Source organism: Pectinophora gossypiella, chromosome 6 (assembly GCF_024362695.1).
Source record: "Pectinophora gossypiella chromosome 6, ilPecGoss1.1, whole genome shotgun sequence".
Lineage (NCBI taxonomy): Eukaryota > Metazoa > Arthropoda > Insecta > Lepidoptera > Gelechiidae > Pectinophora > Pectinophora gossypiella.
The window spans coordinates 2,171,751-2,189,841 of NC_065409.1; the positions used below are offsets into that span (position 1 = coordinate 2,171,751).

At 36.5% G+C, this 18,091-nt stretch overlaps 1 protein-coding gene across 6 annotated transcripts in view; it reads right to left on the minus strand.

The window, feature by feature from the left end:
• Nucleotides 1–18,091, minus strand: part of LOC126367291 (uncharacterized) — a 177,944-nt gene that overhangs the window by 101,573 nt on the left and 58,280 nt on the right. For 5 of the 6 annotated variants that reach the window (XM_050010723.1, XM_050010721.1, XM_050010722.1 and 2 more), the window contains exon 3: nucleotides 6,482–6,518. The gene's annotated coding sequence lies outside the window, so the exon portion shown is untranslated. Of the gene's footprint in view, nucleotides 1–6,481; nucleotides 6,520–18,091 lie in introns of all 6 variants that reach the window. The other variant, XM_050010718.1, reaches the window with a different exon arrangement.

Sequence of the window (18,091 nt, forward strand, 5' to 3'; positions counted from 1 at the left end):
TATTTATGTAGTGAAAGTGTGTTACATTTGGCAATGCAGTCTCAATGAGTTGCGCTTACGCATTCGAATGAAAATAGTGCTAGACTCGGATTGCACTAATTAGCGAGTCAGTATTCGGTATTGGTTAATACTAATTAAGCTATGATTGCCTGCGATTGACTTAAATTATGTCGATAAGTTACGACTTATGATGCGCATGAGTTTTTTTTTTACACATAGTCCCATATTATATCGAAAAACGTTACACAACTTTAAATGGAAACTTCCTTTAAATCATCTGGAGAAAAGAGTAAAGACAACAGCTTCTGTGGTTTAGTGGTTAGAACATTGGGCACTATCGAAAATCACTTTTTGAGACTGTATTTATTTTATTTGTTTGGACATTGCAGGTTGAATTACCTGCTTGTCTGAAAATTTTATGTTTCGGAAGGCATGTTGAACCCTACCGAAAACCTTCGTTTTATATGATTAGACTGTAGTTTTTCGTAATATTTTGCAACTTGGCTGACTTTAGTTTGTGTTTGCTTTTTTGTGTTCATCAAGTTTCGTATTAATTTGTAGTTATATTGATGAAGCGATTTTTGCATAACTGCCATCATAGGGTTCCGCTAGTTAAAACCTGACACAGCGAAATCAGTGGGTTCGATTCCCGGTGGGGACAAATCACAAATAATCACTTTGTGATCCCTAGTTTGGTTAGGACACTACAGGCTGATCACCTGATTGTACAAAAAATAAGATTATCTGTGCTTCGGAAGGCACGTTAAGCCGTTGGTCCTGGTTACTACTTACTTACTGATGTAAGTACGTAGTCGTTACATGAGTCATGTCAGGGGCCTATGGCGGCTCAATAATAACCCTGACATCAGGGTTGATGGGGTTGGTGATCCACCTCACAACCAACACGATAGAAGGAGACAGTGAAATCTACCCGTATGTAAGTATTTTTTTACTTACACTTACTCGTGTCACAGATAATACTAGCCCGTACACTCATAGCTGCAAGAAAAGTTGTATTCGTGTAAGTGTCATAGTTAATATTAGTTTTAATGTTTTAGAAATCGCGGATGTGTGGGCGTTTAAGAAAATTAGCGACTTAGAAGTAGGTACGTCTATATAATGTTTGTTTGTCACACTCACGAGAGTTTAATGCCAGTGGTTCCTAACTAGTTAAAAGGTGGACTGAAGTTTTTAATACCAGTGGTTGTAAAAACCAACGTAGTTGAACTAGAGAAATAAGGCGTTAGGTGTAGAGAGATGTTTTGAAAGTATGCTGTAAATTCTCGTTTGTGAATTTAGTTACGAGTTCACTTTACTAGACTAGGGTGTAAAGAAAAGCTTCAACAAAGGAGGGTTAAAAAGGCCATATTTAAGCAATTCACATACTTGTTTATATGTATAAAAAAGCAATATTGCTATTTGACATTAAAGTGGACATTCCGCATATACTTTTACACGCACAAAACGTTAAATTGCATTATTGTTTTTACATTAATTGCTTCCATGTAGCCTTTTTAGATTTGGGATTAAAAAAAGTTTCCTATTATCTATCCGTGACACCACAATAAGGTAAACTTCTGTTCCACTAATGATTTCAAGCTAAATAGCGTTAAAAGAATGAGTTGACCATCTTTGAATGGAACACAAGAGTGACTTTCTCCGTAAAAAAACGTTGTCGAAAAACAAGTTTATTTTTTTTACTATCAAGGAATTCAGTGCATCAGAATGTGTATGTGTAATGTGTATGATGTAACAATTTTTATATACCTAATTATAAAAATAAATACAGAACAAATGCGTTATGCGTTACGAAAGGCTCCTATGCTCCGACTTTTTTCTGTCTTTGATTTTAAAAGATATATGGGTCGTTCTTCTTTTTTATCGACAATAAAAAGACATTTTCTCGATTTATCGGATTTAACATATTTAAAATTATAACGGCAATAAATATTTTAAAACATCATATAAAGATGTGTCTGTAGAGGACTATTTAGTGGTTCTCTTTATCTTGGTAACATACTTTTCTTTGCAGGCGCATTCCAAAAAATATTGTGACAGAGTGGCCCTTGTCATCGGAGACAGCATTTCAATTTACCACTCTGTCACATAATTTTGTGAAAAACGATCAAGCTACGTTAATAACTAATTGAGGAACCGATTAGTATTTTGCTTGTATTTTGAGTATAATAAGATAACTATATTTTTGGACAATCAAAACATGAAATAAAATTCTAAAACATAACTTATCAGAAGCAGAACGAAGGACAGATCATTGTCGATAATTTTTTTTCTTCTTTTGAAGAACAACCCATATACAACAGGTATAATCATATACTTGATCATTACATGTATAAAAAGGTTACAATTGTGGGTCAAAACTAGATTGAAACCCGAAACGCATATGTAAAGAGCTCCAAACATACCGTGTATACATGGTGAAAACCTACCATTTTTGAGGAAGTTTCGGAAAGTTCAAAATTTAAATTTTCGAAAAAAATATCCAGAGTCTTACATAACTTATTTAAATAATACTTATGACTGCACGCATAATATACGTAATGCTTAGCCTCCGCGGCACAGCAACTACGCCGCGCGTGGCGCGAATTGACAACATTTCAAATTTTTAAGCCGTGGTTTTTTTGTGCTATTTCGAAAGTACTTGTTTAAATAGAAGACACGTATTTTTTTCTTTTCAAGATTTTTCCACTAGAAGTTACAAAAAATATTTTTTGAAAATTGGATTCTGCCATTGATAGAATGAAGGCAGTATACTGTAATGTACCTTTGCATGCGGTATTTAAAACAAGTCGCAAACAAAGTGTCATGTTATGTATGACATTTCCTTTTTTTATAATTTTTATGTAAAGGGCTGAACTTATTATGCCTTCCTCTTCTGACCTCGTGGATTTTTCAATATATTTCTATTATTACTGAATTAAAAAATCTGAAAAAATGTGTTTTGTGTAAATCATAGAAATATCTCGAAATGGTTTTCGATTTAAGGCACCTTAGTAAAAATTAAATGTTGTCAATTACATTGAGGGCTTCGTCCAATAGCCGCACGTTTATTTTGCATAGATAGCGGCGTGGTTGCTGTGCAGCGGGGGCACGTTACATTATACGAAGGCTTATCATATGCCGAGAGAAACAGGGAAGATCGCTTCACACGCCCAATTTCATAACACGTTTCCTTTTTAAAAATAATTGCACCTTTTTAGCCGTTGTTTCCGAAGACGAAGTTATGTCCAGTTATTGTTGGCTGTATGGGATGTTTCCGAAGTCATGCGAACGAGTAATTACAATTACTTCTGGCATTTAGGTTGGTCACGCTTGCTATGAGCTTTAAGGTTGGTCAGATTGTGAGCGAGTAGCGAGTTTTTAAGTTGAAGTGACTACCTACAGGTAGGTTCTACCAATGGTAGGTATTGATGCGAACATACACCTTATTCTATTTTAAATTATAAAGTTAAGGAAAGGGATGGGCAATCGACATGCTAAAAATAAACACACACGTCAATTTTAGACAAAAATCTTAAACAACCTTTTCATAATTTTAAAGTTAGCGTATAAACTGGCAGAATGGAATTGACAGCACACGTCTAATAGAATTTGCATAAATGACATCTGGCCACGTAAGTAGTTTAGGTTAACTTTATCGCGCTATGTATTGATTGAGGGAGGCTTTTCGGCGGGAAACGGGAACGGGACAGTTGCTTTCTTCATTGAGTAATCTAAATAATTAATACGAAGTGGTGTTTTGTGGTTAATGATCGCATGAAGTTAGTCAGAAGACATTCGCGAGTGTTATTATATTGGAGTATTCAATGAACAAAGTGTATCTGCCTATTTTCGCTTCGTGCCGGGAAGCCGCTTCATAACTCAAAAGTTTATGCGGACTTTTGAGTTAATTCGTTTGGGGTTCGGAGTAGGAGTCTACTCCGAGGGTGGGGGCTTAGGTTTCATCATCATCATTCATCACCTTTCATCATTTCATTAATCATCAAGAAAAAAAAATACGTAAGACATGGCTGTATGGGCATAGTTCCCTTTGCCTTACCATTCGGGGAAAACAAAAAAAAAAAATTGATTGAGGGAAAAATGTGTTATTCTACTTTGACACATAATCGCTGTCATTTATTTACGGGAAGGATAGTTCTCAATTGGGTCGTGTCCTAGGTTCAAAATAAAATTAAATAAAACGAATTTTACTAATGAAATCTGTAATAATAAGTGCGACATTTTGTCACGTTTTCTATGACGTCATAGTGTGCTTTTTCGTACTAAATTCCATAGTAATTTCGGGTTTTGACGTTTAGTAAAAAGTAACTGATTTCACTTGTTGGAAACTAGCCTATTAGTGCTAAGCCTGTTATTTTGTTACATTTCAAAGAAATTCCTACTAATGTAGGTATTGCTTTAACGCCAGAAATGGGCACATGCTATTAAAAAAAAATGTTCCCGCGTAAAACGTGCTCATGACATTTTTACGCGCGCAAAAAGTTATGACATAACCTCACTTTCTTTCATGAATCGAGTCGGTTTAACATGAATCGTGTCGCGTTTTCTTATTGTAACCTCTTTTGTATGAGGAAATTATTTTAATAAAAAAAGCGATAAAAAGCGTAGTTGGTAATTGAATTATAGGAGCAAAACTTGTAAAACTAGTTTTGTTGTCAGCCGTCTTATAGCCTTCAGTATTTTTAGGGTACCGTGCCGGGAACTCTTTGACTAAGGCCGTCTGTTATATGATAAAAGTGTGTGTAAAGGGTTCTAACTTTCAAATAATTGAAATAATTTTTGGTTCGTATTCAACATTATAATTAGGTCAAAAACCGGTTTAAATTAGAATAAGTAGGTAGTTCCTCTGACTATCCTAATCAGTCGCTTTATACTTAATCTTGCTCAAACACCTACTCCAACCCGCACTGGAGCAGCGTGGTACAGTATGCTCCATACCCCCTCCGGTTGATGTTGGAGGCCTGTGCCCAGCAGTGAGACGTATATGGGTGAATATCAAAATTTCAAGTTTGGTGGCGAAATTTCATATTATTTTTTCGTGAAAAATTGGGTTCCGACATGAAAAAGATCCATAAGGATCCTCGGTTCGGAAATTTTTCACGAAAAAATTATATGACAGTTCGCCACCAAACTTGGCACATTTTGATATTCACCCATATAAGCTATTTATGTTATATTACTTAATCTTTCAAAGTTTTCAAACTATAATAAAGTCGTTAATAAACACGTTGGCGGTTCGCTTTGTTTTAAGCCATATTGGGTCGTTTGTCGTTTGAAGCAAAACACAAACCTGTCCGGCCGGTTTCGGAGTAGACTCGTTTTAATTTGGCTAGGATATTCAGACAGACTTGACAGCCTCCGTGGTCTAGTGGTTAGAGTGTTAGGCTAACGATCTGGAGGTCCGGGTTCGATTCCTGATGGGGACATTGTCGAAATCACTTTGTAAGACTGTCCTTTGTTTGGTAAGGACTTTTCAAGCTTGAGTCACCTGATTGTCCGAAAAAGTAAGATGATTCCGTGCTTCGGAAGGCACGTTAAGCCGTTGGTCCCAACAGCCAAATGGCTTTTGTTTTTTTTTTAAGTATTCTCTTAATAAATAGACCAAGACAGAAGTTGATTAAAACAAAACCAGTCGAGCCGGTTCGATGTTTAGGTGTCTTGGAATTCGGCTACGATCTTCAGACTCAGACGAAATGTTTAAAAATCCTAGAGCAATACGGTCTTTGGTAAATATAGGTTAGGTTAGGTGATAATCTAATAGGTGATTGTCACGGTCCTTTTTATCGATTCTGACGATATAATTATGTCTTTTTGTCGATTGGTGCTAATATGTGAACTCAAATAAGTCATTTCGTTCTGTCGAAGCACGAACAAAATCACGCATGTTAGGGAAAGAAACAAAGTTATCGATTACGATAAAATTTATTTAATCGATCGATAATTTTATCATATTGCGCATGTTAATCCTGCGCTGGTGAACGTTAATGATTGTTCTGTAAGTATACTTCTTTTTAGAGGGTCTGCTTTTACGATTGTAATAATACTTAGATATTTATTTTTGAGGAGCTCGGTGGCGCAGCGGTAAACGCGCTCGGGCTGCAATTGTTGAAGTTAAGCAACTTTCGCAAAAGCCGGTCATAGGATGGGTGACCACAAAAAAAAAGTTTTCATCTCGAGCTCCTCCGTACTTCGGAAGGCACGTTAAGCCGTTGGTCCCGGATGCATTAGCACTCGTTAATAACCACCAATCTGCACTGGGCCCGCGTGGTGGTTTAAGGCCCGATCTCCCTATCTATCCATAGGGAAGGCCCGTGCCCCAGCAGTGGGAACGTTAATGGGCTGGTGATGATGACTTGTTTTGCAAGAGACTTCAACTTTGAGGGTGTGGGGGGTAAATTTTATTCTCATTACCCATTAAAGTGTAGTGTTGCTTATCTTAAATAAAAATATTTGTAAAAATTACCTGCTGTGAGAACGCTTGAGGGAGTCGACAGCACAATCTGAAACAACCAATAAAGACCTTAATAAAACCCCACAAAGGTATGTAGAAATAACGAAGTTGCAATGTCTTTCTCACGAGAATATAAACAGATAATTAAAGTAATAAATAACAATTACAGCAAAATAGAATTAATCATGATTTGTGGACCTTTGCTCTTTCATAAGGCACGCGTTATTATGATAAATTGACTTATCATTCTGAATGTCTCGTAAGTTACCTTTCATCATTATCGATATGGTCTAAGGTGTATCACGCTTACCTAGCAATGCCTATTCACTAGGGTGACTTTGAAGACCTTGAAGACTCCCAGATTATAACGAGTTGGAAAAACAGACGACGGCAGACAGTTCCAGTCCTTTGCTGTTTGTATTGAGGCAGAGGCAAAACTTATATCTTGTAATAATATAAAACGGAGACTAAATAGAGGTATAATAGCAGGTTTAAAATATAGTCCGCGCTGAGAGAGAAGTCCCACGGCCAAGGCTCTAGTATTGCAGATTCTACATAGATCTATTGTAATATTTATAACTTGTCAATTCATCATTACCTCACTTTTTCACGAGTTGATAAGGTTGCTAATGCACCTCACAACCCACACGATAGAAGACAAAAACTTTATTGGACACAGGAAACACAAAACAAAGGAGAAATAGAAAGAGTGCAACAGGCGGCCTTATACATCATCATCACCAGCCCATTAACGTCCTCATTGCTGGGGCACGGGCATTCCCTATGGATGGATAGGGAGATCGGGCCTTAAACCACCACGCGGGCCCAGTGCGGATTGATGGTTATTAACGACTGCTAATGCAGCCAAACCAACCAACGGCTTAACGTGCCTTCCGAAGCACGGAGGAGCTCGAGATGAAAACTTTTATACATAAGATCACCTATTTCCCATTGGAATAGGCAGACACCTCGGAATTCCATTTACTACGATTCTGACACGTTTTTCGCTTCTTCCATACTCGTCAAAACCAAGTGGGCATAAAATAATCTCAGACATGTCCTTAAATCTCCTAAGGCCGAGATTTCTAGACACAATCGTTAAACAATTAGGATTTTAAAAGGTCTTGTCTGTCCCACTCGCGTCAGAGAGAGCACTGCAGGGCGGAATGCAAGAGGAAAACCACTGCCCTATTTTTCCCTAAAAAAGTAGCATGGAAAATGCTACACCGACAAATACGTGGCTCTGAAATTAGTGATGATGATTCGGTTACGACTTTAAGGTTTTAAGGTAAAAGAAAACCTTCATGCGATTATTAATTCAACTCTGAAGCTGAACCTAGACTGTATATATACCTACACAGTTAGCCTTGATTTTAAGGCGCTTAATTTAAATATAATTCTAATTGTACCGAACATTTTAAAGTATAATTACTTACTTATTATTATATTCTTCCGTATTGTTAAACATGATAAAAGAACAATCGTATTAAAGATTGGAATGCCAGTTAACCCCATAACAAAACGTTTCGCCAATAAACATCAATTTTAAAATATTTTATGTGACTGTGTTTTTGTTAAGTATCAAATATAAAAAGCGAAATATTCACACATAAAATAAAAGTATAAAAGAGGGAACATATAACGATTTCCTTTTTTTTTTAAAGAAAAATGTAAATTTTTACCCATAATGAAATTAATTGAAAAAAATCGAGGTCTTGCTGAAAAAATAAATAACACAGAATGTGACTTTTCAAAATGGCGATTACGTGGTTTTCACTGTAAGGCGGGAACGGTATGTTCCCGCGGTTTATTGGGCGATTCTAATTCCATCATCGTAATGTTGGCATCACGTTGGCATATTTTTTGGCCGGCTTCCGTGGTCCAGTGGTTGAGCGTTAGGCTCACGATCCGGAGGTCCCGGGTTCGAATCCCGGTGGGGAAATACAAAAAATACTTTTTGATCCCTAGTTTGGTTAGAACATTACAGGCTGATCACCTGATTGTCCGAAAGTAAGAAGATCCGTGCTTCGGAAGGCGGTTACTGCTTACTGATGTAAGTAGTCATTACATAAGTCATGTCAGGGGCCTTTCGCGGCTCAATAGTAACCCTGACACCAGGGTTGATGGGGTTGGTGAAACACCTCACAACCCACACGAGAGAAGAAGAAAATCGTAATGTTCATCCAACTTCCCAGCAACCACAGATAGGAAGCAGTATCAACAAGTATCAAGTAATAAGAAACTTCATATGCGGCGTATAATTTGCGCACTGACATAGGCAGGCATGCGCTTGAGGCATCCGTGTTGCGCGCGGAAGAGATGCATTGTGTTGGCACTTATTGTCTCGATGAATTAGAGATGGGATGATGTACTAGTATTTCAGATACCTAAGCATAAGTAACAGTGTCATGTACTAGGAAATAACAACCTCTTCTGTTATACTGTAGCACACAAACTCCTGAAAGTGATGGGCCGGGTCACAAATCTGTGAATAGTTTGCAGAGACTTTTGATAAAAATATCTAACATTGATATGATTGTATTATATGATATTTACGGTGTATCACCATGTGTCGTCGTCCCACGGAAATTGGTAAATCATGTAACCGCCCTGATTCCTCACTAGTTCTGATTACCTACTAAATATAAAGACAGATCTAAAGGTGTAAAAAAACGTTTTCTTTTTTTATTTAATAAAGAAAGATGTAATAATAAGTGCGACATTTTGTCACGTTTTTCTATGACGTCACTGTAGGGAGCGCTGGTAATTTTAATAAAACCCCACACAAACAATTGAATGAACTGTATTACTTTGGATATTAATTAAATTACAAGATCCAAACATTGAGACGCGTTGGCTCGCTCGCGCTAGAGATGTGACTGACCATAAATGGTAGACTATTAGGTATGTCCCATACAGTCACAGGTTGCTTTGTCATACAAATTCCATAGTAATTTCGTGTTTTGACGTTTAGTAAAAAGTAACTTATTTGACTAGTTGGAAACTAGCCTATTAGGTACTCTAAAGTTGAATAGTTTCATATTGTTGTATTGTTAGCGGAAAAAACGCTTGTTTACTTATAATGGTTGGCGAGATTACCTACATTTAGTCACATAGATAAGAAACACAAGAATACAAAACAAATTAATTACACAAAGTGTACTCAAGATTACAAAAATGAAAATACTTACACATACATTGTGAATATTATGATTCACAGTAACATCCGGTAACAGTTAAATGAAGTATCTGAAGCGGTAAAAGTAACACTAGTATTTAATGAATCTCTAACGAGAAGTTTTTCCGCTAGCAATGTAATTGCGTGCACACAATAATTGCGTATTTGTGATTGTTTTATCAATATCACTTCCGCATGTATTGATATTCAATAAAATGTGAGCGCAACGCAATTTGTGCGCAAGAACGTAAATGACGGTTAATTGTTTCTTCTTCTATCGTACGGGTTGTGAAGTGGAGTACCAACCTCTTCAACTCTGGTGTCAGGGTTGTTATTGAGTCGCCAAAGTCCCCTAACATAGCTCATATAGCGACTATTTACGGTCACGAGCATTAATATGTACATACACCTTGGTACCATGTCATATTATCTTTTTTGACAAATTGAACTGTAAGTCTCACTAAATGTCAAATATGTTAGTGCAACAGAGTCCTAAAGTGGGTACATTATATTGCTCATGACTGTACTTACATTCGTTTCGATAGTGTGAGAATGAGAATATTTCGAGAATATTGTTGCCTTGCTGCATAGTGTACATTCATGTCACAGAACTACGTTAATAGTATTCATGTTTAAAGAGCAAGTTGTTGTTTGATGAATTGTCTCTTAAAATGTAATTTACGGAACTTTTCTTTTGCGTGACTTATTGTAAATTAGCCGCAAGTGGCTTAGAACTTTAATAAGGCGCTTATCACTGGACACTGTTAAGAATCGAGGGTATACATACAAACATAGAATAAGGAATAATACTACGTATAGAACGGTAACTGTCCGCTCCCCACCAGCGGCTGACCTAGGTTTACCTCACGCCCCGAGGGGCCGAGGGGGTTACTTTAGTCTTCAATCGCATGGATTCGAACATGCGACCTCAAAGTAAGAGACAAGCGTTCTACCAACTGAGCTACCACGAATAATTCAGTTTACATAATTAGTAGGTTCATTTATCGTGAGTTCTTGGGCCATTCCTCAGGAATTCCTTTCCGCTATTCAACCATTATTCGTTTATCTTCGTGCAAAATCTACACCAGTTAATATTCATTAATTTTGAAGTTAATTGCAATAAGCAACATAAGTTAGTTGCCTATTTAATTTATCGTTGATATATTGACTCGAGTGTTGCTAGAAGGTTAATAGACCGTTTTATTTTTGTTGCTACAATGAATTGTCTGAATTAAGAAATATTTTTCAAATCGCTTATTCCAAGTTGCGAAGATTTACTTGATCCTCACGACTATATTAAAATTGAGCTAATCAGGTGTGACCATGAAATGAACTCAGTATCTACGCTTCACCGAGCTATCTGTAAGACCAAGAAGATGGTGAGCCGCATCGCCATCGATAATGGTCCAGCCAACCGTGTTAGTGAAAACTGCACTTAAGATAAATTAATAACTCATTGGTGCAAGTCCGGTACCGGGGTTCGAACTGGCGCTGCCCGATTGAAGAGCAAGCCGGTGTACGGTCACGAGCATTAATATGTATACACTTTGGTACCATGTCACATTAACTTTTTTGACAAATTGAACTGTAAGTCTCACTAAATGTAAAATTATGTTAGTGCGACAGAGTCCTAAAGTGGGTACATTATATTGCTCATGACGTACTAAGATGTATAGTACGATGAACAGTATGCTGACAGTTGACAAGCCTCTCCGCCCTTAGAGGGATATTACATATATCCAAAATTCGTCAATCATAACTTTTTGTTGAAACAAAAAACGACCTTATTATTACTGCATTATTGTAGGGTCGTATGCGTGCATGCACCCATAGACAAAATCATTGACGACGATGTTAGAAAACTCCTTACAAATAACAATCGCAGCGCAGTAATAACAAGGTCGATTTTCTAAATTTCGTCGGCAATAATTTTGTCTATGGGTGATCGTGGTATTTCCATGATTATTTTCCCATATAATCTCGGGTGGAACCTTTTAGTTAAGAAAAAACAAGGACGATGCTATGCGTCTGAAAAGAGAAAGAAGGATTACGGTGACGTTCCAGAACTCTCTGGTTGCGGTGTTTAATGATCCATCATGTTAAGAAAGATCTACTCTGAACCGGCGTGCGTGTATGAAGCGATTGTTGAATGTGGAGGAAGCAAGAGAAGTGTGCCAGGATCGAAGCAAATGGAATTCTATAGTCTCTGCTTACCCCGGTGGGAAATAGGCGTGAGTTTATGTATGTATGTTAAGAAAGAGTACATACAATCCCTTAATCTGTTTTTACATGCCCGGGAAGATAAGCTGCTGAACGCGACATGTTTTAGAATCAGTCCTGGTGCAGTCATGAGCATTATAATGTACCCACTTTAGGACTCTGTCGCACTAACATATTTGACATTTAGTGAGACTTACAGTTAAATTTGTCTAAAAAGTTAATGTGACATGGTATCAAAGTGTATACATATTAATGCTCGTGACCGTACAGCATAGAACTATAAAACTTTTACTTTTAGAGTCAGTTTCTAAACACTACATAACCTTATCAGATATAAAGATACGAAGAAGTTATACCGAAGATACGTGTTATGCAAATACAGTTCGATGGGCCGTAATATGCGACTGAATATAAAAAATTAACAACTTTCTCTTGTAACATCTTTCACTGTAATATATAACACTATGTTATGTTATTTTTGTAATGAGGAAGTTATAAATTACTTTGATTTATTTAAAATGTCTAGAGCTTAGCTTGGGTGTCTTAAAGACTTTTTAGTCAACCGAAAAGTCAAAATAATTCATATATATCCTTATGGTTTTTTGCACGGAGTATGCCAATTTGTGTTACTGTGTAGTTGGGCTGGTTATCCCACGGGTTAGAAGGTCTGATGGCAGTTGCTTTTGTGAAAAACTGGAGCTATACTGGACTTCGGTTAACAGATCCATGGGGAAATGAAAAATATTTTATTTCACTTTCGTACAATAGTGTTTCTAAGTTAGGGTTGATGACTCCTTTTAAGCATAAAAGCCTGTGTTAGGAGCCAACGCTCTTCCGTAGTAACAAGTGAATATTTGTAAGATTAGGGACGGATTAGGGGAGGGTTTGGAAGCTATAATAAACGCTAAGAAGATATTATATGTATATAACCTGTTTTATATATTTATTTTATTTGCAGAACTTACCGACTACATACACATTCTTTTTCTGTTGTGTAGGTTGTGAGGTGTATTACCAACCCTATCAACCCTGGTGTTAGGGTTACTATTGAGCCGCCAAAGGCCCCTGACACCAGGGTTGACGGGGTTGGTAATCCACCTGACAACACATACGATATACATTAAATGAACTAAATATGCATAAGATGATGCTAATAACAAGTTTCCGCCAATAGAGAATAATGTCATATAGTAGTCATGATCGAAGTTGATTGAGGGGAAGCTTGTGCCCAACAGTGGGACGTGTTTGCTGTGTTTTATACACAGAAGATAGAGGTTTCTACAGGTATTGGATACTAGGAACTATTAGAGCAGCAGAACTTAGTGAAAGGCGTCAAAACAAACTCAATATTCTCACATACTTACGAACTACATCTGAATTTACATAGTTCAGTCGGCCACACGGATCTCATGAGTCATGCATAGTCGATAATACATCATTGTAGTCCATGTTTCTGGCGAACGTACATATATAAACTGACGCCTACTTCACACCGGTGTATGCAGAGACTATGGAATTCCTTTTGCTTCAATCCTTACACATTTGTGGCGAACAAAACTTAATTTTAATTTAGTTTGACAGTTTAAATAGTGACCGTTTATAAATAGTGCTGCCCATTACTCAATAATAATAACTCAATCAATAATAACCCTGACACTAGGGTTGGTGTGGTTGGTCATCCACCTCACAACCCACACGATAGAAGACAAGAAGTCCAAGAAAGAGATTGAGTTATAAAAATAACTTATTTTTATTAAAATTAACTGTGTCTGCCAGAATCAGCATCTAATAATATTTGCAATTAAGTATTTTAAATGTCAAGTTATGGGTGCGTCTTCATCATGCTAACATAACATGCCGAGGTCAACAGCTGTTTCGACTTGGAACATGTTTGCCTGATGACGGTATATACAAATGATACAAGCATAACATAAGCTCACGGCTATATCCAATTGGGGTAGTCAGAGGCCCCGATTCCTGCAGACACCTCCTAATAGTACTTTAAGTTATACCTGTCATTTTCTTATCCGCCGAAAAGGAAAGGGACGGAGGACAGACGTTTAGTAAAAAGTAACTGATTTGACTCTTAGTTGGAAATTGGTCGTTATTATTGGCATTAGGCTGATTCTATCATATCCATCGACCTCGTATCAACAGTTGCAGTAAGTTGTATTTGATTACTGGTGGCTCTATATATGGGCGTGAGTTTATGTTTGTATGCGCCTCAGAGGCAACCAATCAGCTCGCGACACCAAACGCTTCAAGACCCCGAAACCGACCCCGCCTGCGTAGTCGACGATTTCCCTCAATCAGCGCTTATCGCTATCGACCCACTAGAGTCGATTAATTCTTACAAATATATTTCCTCTCAGACGACTCCCTGAGCCGAGGTTCGCGCCCAACTGGACACCCTCAGGCCTGTTGTCTTAAACGTTGTACCGGGTGAGAGCCTTCAGCGCTCTGCATTTGTCCGGCCAAGTAGATAATGCCATCTGCGGCAAATCTACAATAATCACGTGAAAAAAAATAAAAAAAATGTTTGCATGTGTCTACGTAATACATGTTTTTATGTAAAAATAAAACCTGAAATACAATATTATGATTGTACTTAATGACTTCAGTGTATAGTGTATTTATTAGTCATTGTGACACAATTTAACATAAGTGCGCAAGAATGTATTACATAGGTAAGTATCATATTGCGGTAGGTACGGTGACTCAATTAATGCAAACATAAATATTATCCTTTTTGTATTGTGTTATTAATTAATATATAGTGTCCTACAATGTGCACTTAGCTATAAGGCTGTCGATTGTGCTTCTCTTGTCAATTTTGTAATTGTTTTTATTGTCGTGTTCATACAGGGTTTTAGTGACATCGTAATGAAAATTTTGAGGGATGATTCAGACCATGATTCTGAGTTGATATCAAGTGGAATTTTCCGTCGCAAAAGTATGGAACTGAAAATAATTAAAAAAAATGACATAAATTTTCCGACAGGAAATTCCACTTGATATCAACTTAGAATCATGGTCTCAACCATCCCCCTGAGTATTCATTAGGTACGTTGTCACTAACACCCATACCTACTTGTATGGCTAATTGGCTACCTAAAATAAATAGATACTCATACTCAACTGCTTGCACGGGGTGTAAATGACATCATAACGAATACTGAGAGGGAGGGAGGGATTCAGCTCATTATTCTGAGTTAATATCAAGCGGAATTTTTCATCGCAAAAGTATAGAATTGAAAATAATATTAAAAAAAACTAAAAGAAAATTCCACTTGATATCAACTCAGAATCATGGTCTGAATCATCCCCCTCAGTATTCGTTACGGTGACACTAACACCCTGTATGTGCATTGCAATAAAACGTTTTTGTGTTGTCTTGTATTGTGCACTTGCATTTTAAAGACCACAAATCATAGAATAGAACTATTTACCAATTTCATCAGTCACACACAGTTGGCTCGCCCAATTTTGACCACCTATCAAGTTGGTCTAACAGAAAGCTCGGTGCACCGTGGATACTCAGTTCATCTTGTGATAGATGAATCTTTGACAACCCTCATTGGGGGTGCAGTAAAAAACAAAAAGTCTAGGCAGCTACCACAGGCTTCGTCAAAAACAACAACCTATTTAAACAATTATTTCTTTCAGTAAATGCCTTTGAATGGTGATACCGAATTTAAAGACGAACGTAATAACAGACATATACGTATAATGTTAACTCACGCCTGTTATCATTAGCGAGGTGGACAGAGCTATTAACTAGTTATTAGAAGACAACATACAGCCACTAATCTCCTGCCACTGACTCCACTAACAAAGTTAGTGATTCAAATCATTAGTAAAAAATATCAAAATTACATAAACGTTTTCACTTTCATTGACATGATTTTTACATCTACCATCTGCAGCTAATTAATCATTTTACTCAATTTATATAATGTGCATTCATTCGGAATGTTAAACTCATCAAAAACATAAATGTGAAATGAGAGCCAAGTTCAATATTATAGTATACCTATACCTTGGTTGTTGACTTCAACGTCAAAATAAGTGAGATCTAAATAGGTGCCAAGTTATTTAAGTTGTTTAGTAAAGATATTTCTTTTTGTTAGTTTCTGAAATCCTAGAATATTACCGCAATAAACATTTTTTTTGTTGAATAAACATTTTCTCTCTCTCTCTCTCTCTCTCTCTCACAATTTCGGAATGTGTTCGAAGAAGCGATGCGGCCTAGGTACGACTAACTCCAACATACAGTGATAACTTCAACTTTCAACTTTATGGTTGTATGGACATACAGTGATAAATATACCAAGCGCCTCTGTTAATAGAAATGAGTGTGACGTAATACGTTAAAAAAAAACAAAAAATATTAAAAAAAAAATGTATAAAATGTATATTAAGCGTAAGCTGTTTATGAATCAAAAAACGTCAAAAAAGAAAAACAAAATAAACATTTAAAAATTAAATATAAAATACATATTAAGTGTAAGCTGTTTATGAATCGAAAAACGTCAAAAATAAATAACAGTAAAAATTTAAAAATATATATAAAATTAAAATTAAGTATAAGCTGTTTATGAATCGAAAAAGGTAAAAAAGAAACAAAATATATATTTTTTTAAATTATAAAATTTATATTAAGTGTAAGCCGTTTATGAATCAGCTGTTATACATATTATAAGTCACGTCACAAAACTCACAAATCATTCACCACTCGTGTTTTACGTCACAAGTTCCTACTACGGTCAGAACCGATGACCTACAAAATTGCTTGTTTACCAATTTCAACAGTGATTCATACTTTGGAAATGTAAATTGAGAAGGTCTTCCTAAGCAGATTTCTCAATTGTGTGTAAATTAAATATAGAAATGTTCAGTTGAAGTGGCAAAGGTCTTACCACGGAACTAGTGCTAAAGAAAATGAAAAAGTATTTGATAAGACTAAAATACAAGATACTTACATAGAGATTTATGGTATGCCCACTGTGTTGATTACCCGTCCCTTTCCTTTTCAGCGGATAAAAAAAATTAAAGGTATAACTTAAAATAAAATTAGATGCTGTCTACAGGAATTAACACTATTGTTACACACACAATCAACGTTGATAAGAAATACAGTAGTAAGTACTTAAAATAAAATTAGGAGGTGTCTACAGGAGTTAGTACCAATAAGCTCAAACTATAAAATTAGTCCTAGAAGCGAACAAATAAACCTACCTAAATCAAAAATAAAATTAGCATAAGTAACTATTTATATAGATACTTATGTGGAGAAAGGAGAGATGACAATCTAAACAATGGCCGATCGAAGCATTGTCATACTCAATCATATTCACAATTATAATCAACGCCAGAGGAGGTCACTTCAAAATACTTTCACTAAGCAAACATGGGGTCCAGATAAAAGCGACGTATAAATCAATTTGAGCAGATATCCCGATCAGGTGCGCGATGCTATCTGCGCACGTTATCATCAATCACAATGCGATGGCGCAACCGCTGAAAGTGAATGGTTTCCGTTTTGGCGTTGAGAAAAAAGTAAGTTTGAATTGCACGCCGTGTGGTCAATGGGTCCCGTAAGTTTTTGATTTGAATTTGGTGTTCCAAAACATTCGAAATTCAATAAAGTTTTTAATACGGATTTTGAAATTAGAACAACAATGTATTTTTTGAATGAAGCAAAGATAATGGTAATATCGGCGAGATGGTAACGAGAAGCGGGAATAAAAAAAGTTTAAGATTTGTAGTAAACAAAACGTCAAATATATTAAAATACGAGATCTTATACGCTATCCAATCGGTAAATAGGTATATCAAATGCTAAAAATAATGAACACAAAATAGCAAGTATTTTAAAGATAAATAACACCAAATCTACATCTAATTTGCAAATAGGCATAAGAAATGCAGCCTATAAAAGGCAAAAATCGATGACTGCCACCGACCAAAAATAGTTTAAATTCAGCTATTCGATTGCGGAACCAACTTAGCCAACTCACATAACTTCGGATTAGTCACAACCAAGCACAGATGTTCTAAGTACAGAGCTAGCATGTCGTGCAGACAGCCATTTTCGGCATCGGTGTCCGAAAATAAGCAATATGACGAACTCTAGTGACATAGACCATCACCAGAGACTCCTTCAAATCACCTAACTATATCCTTGAAAGAAAGGACACATACAGAAAGCTCGTTGAGGTGTG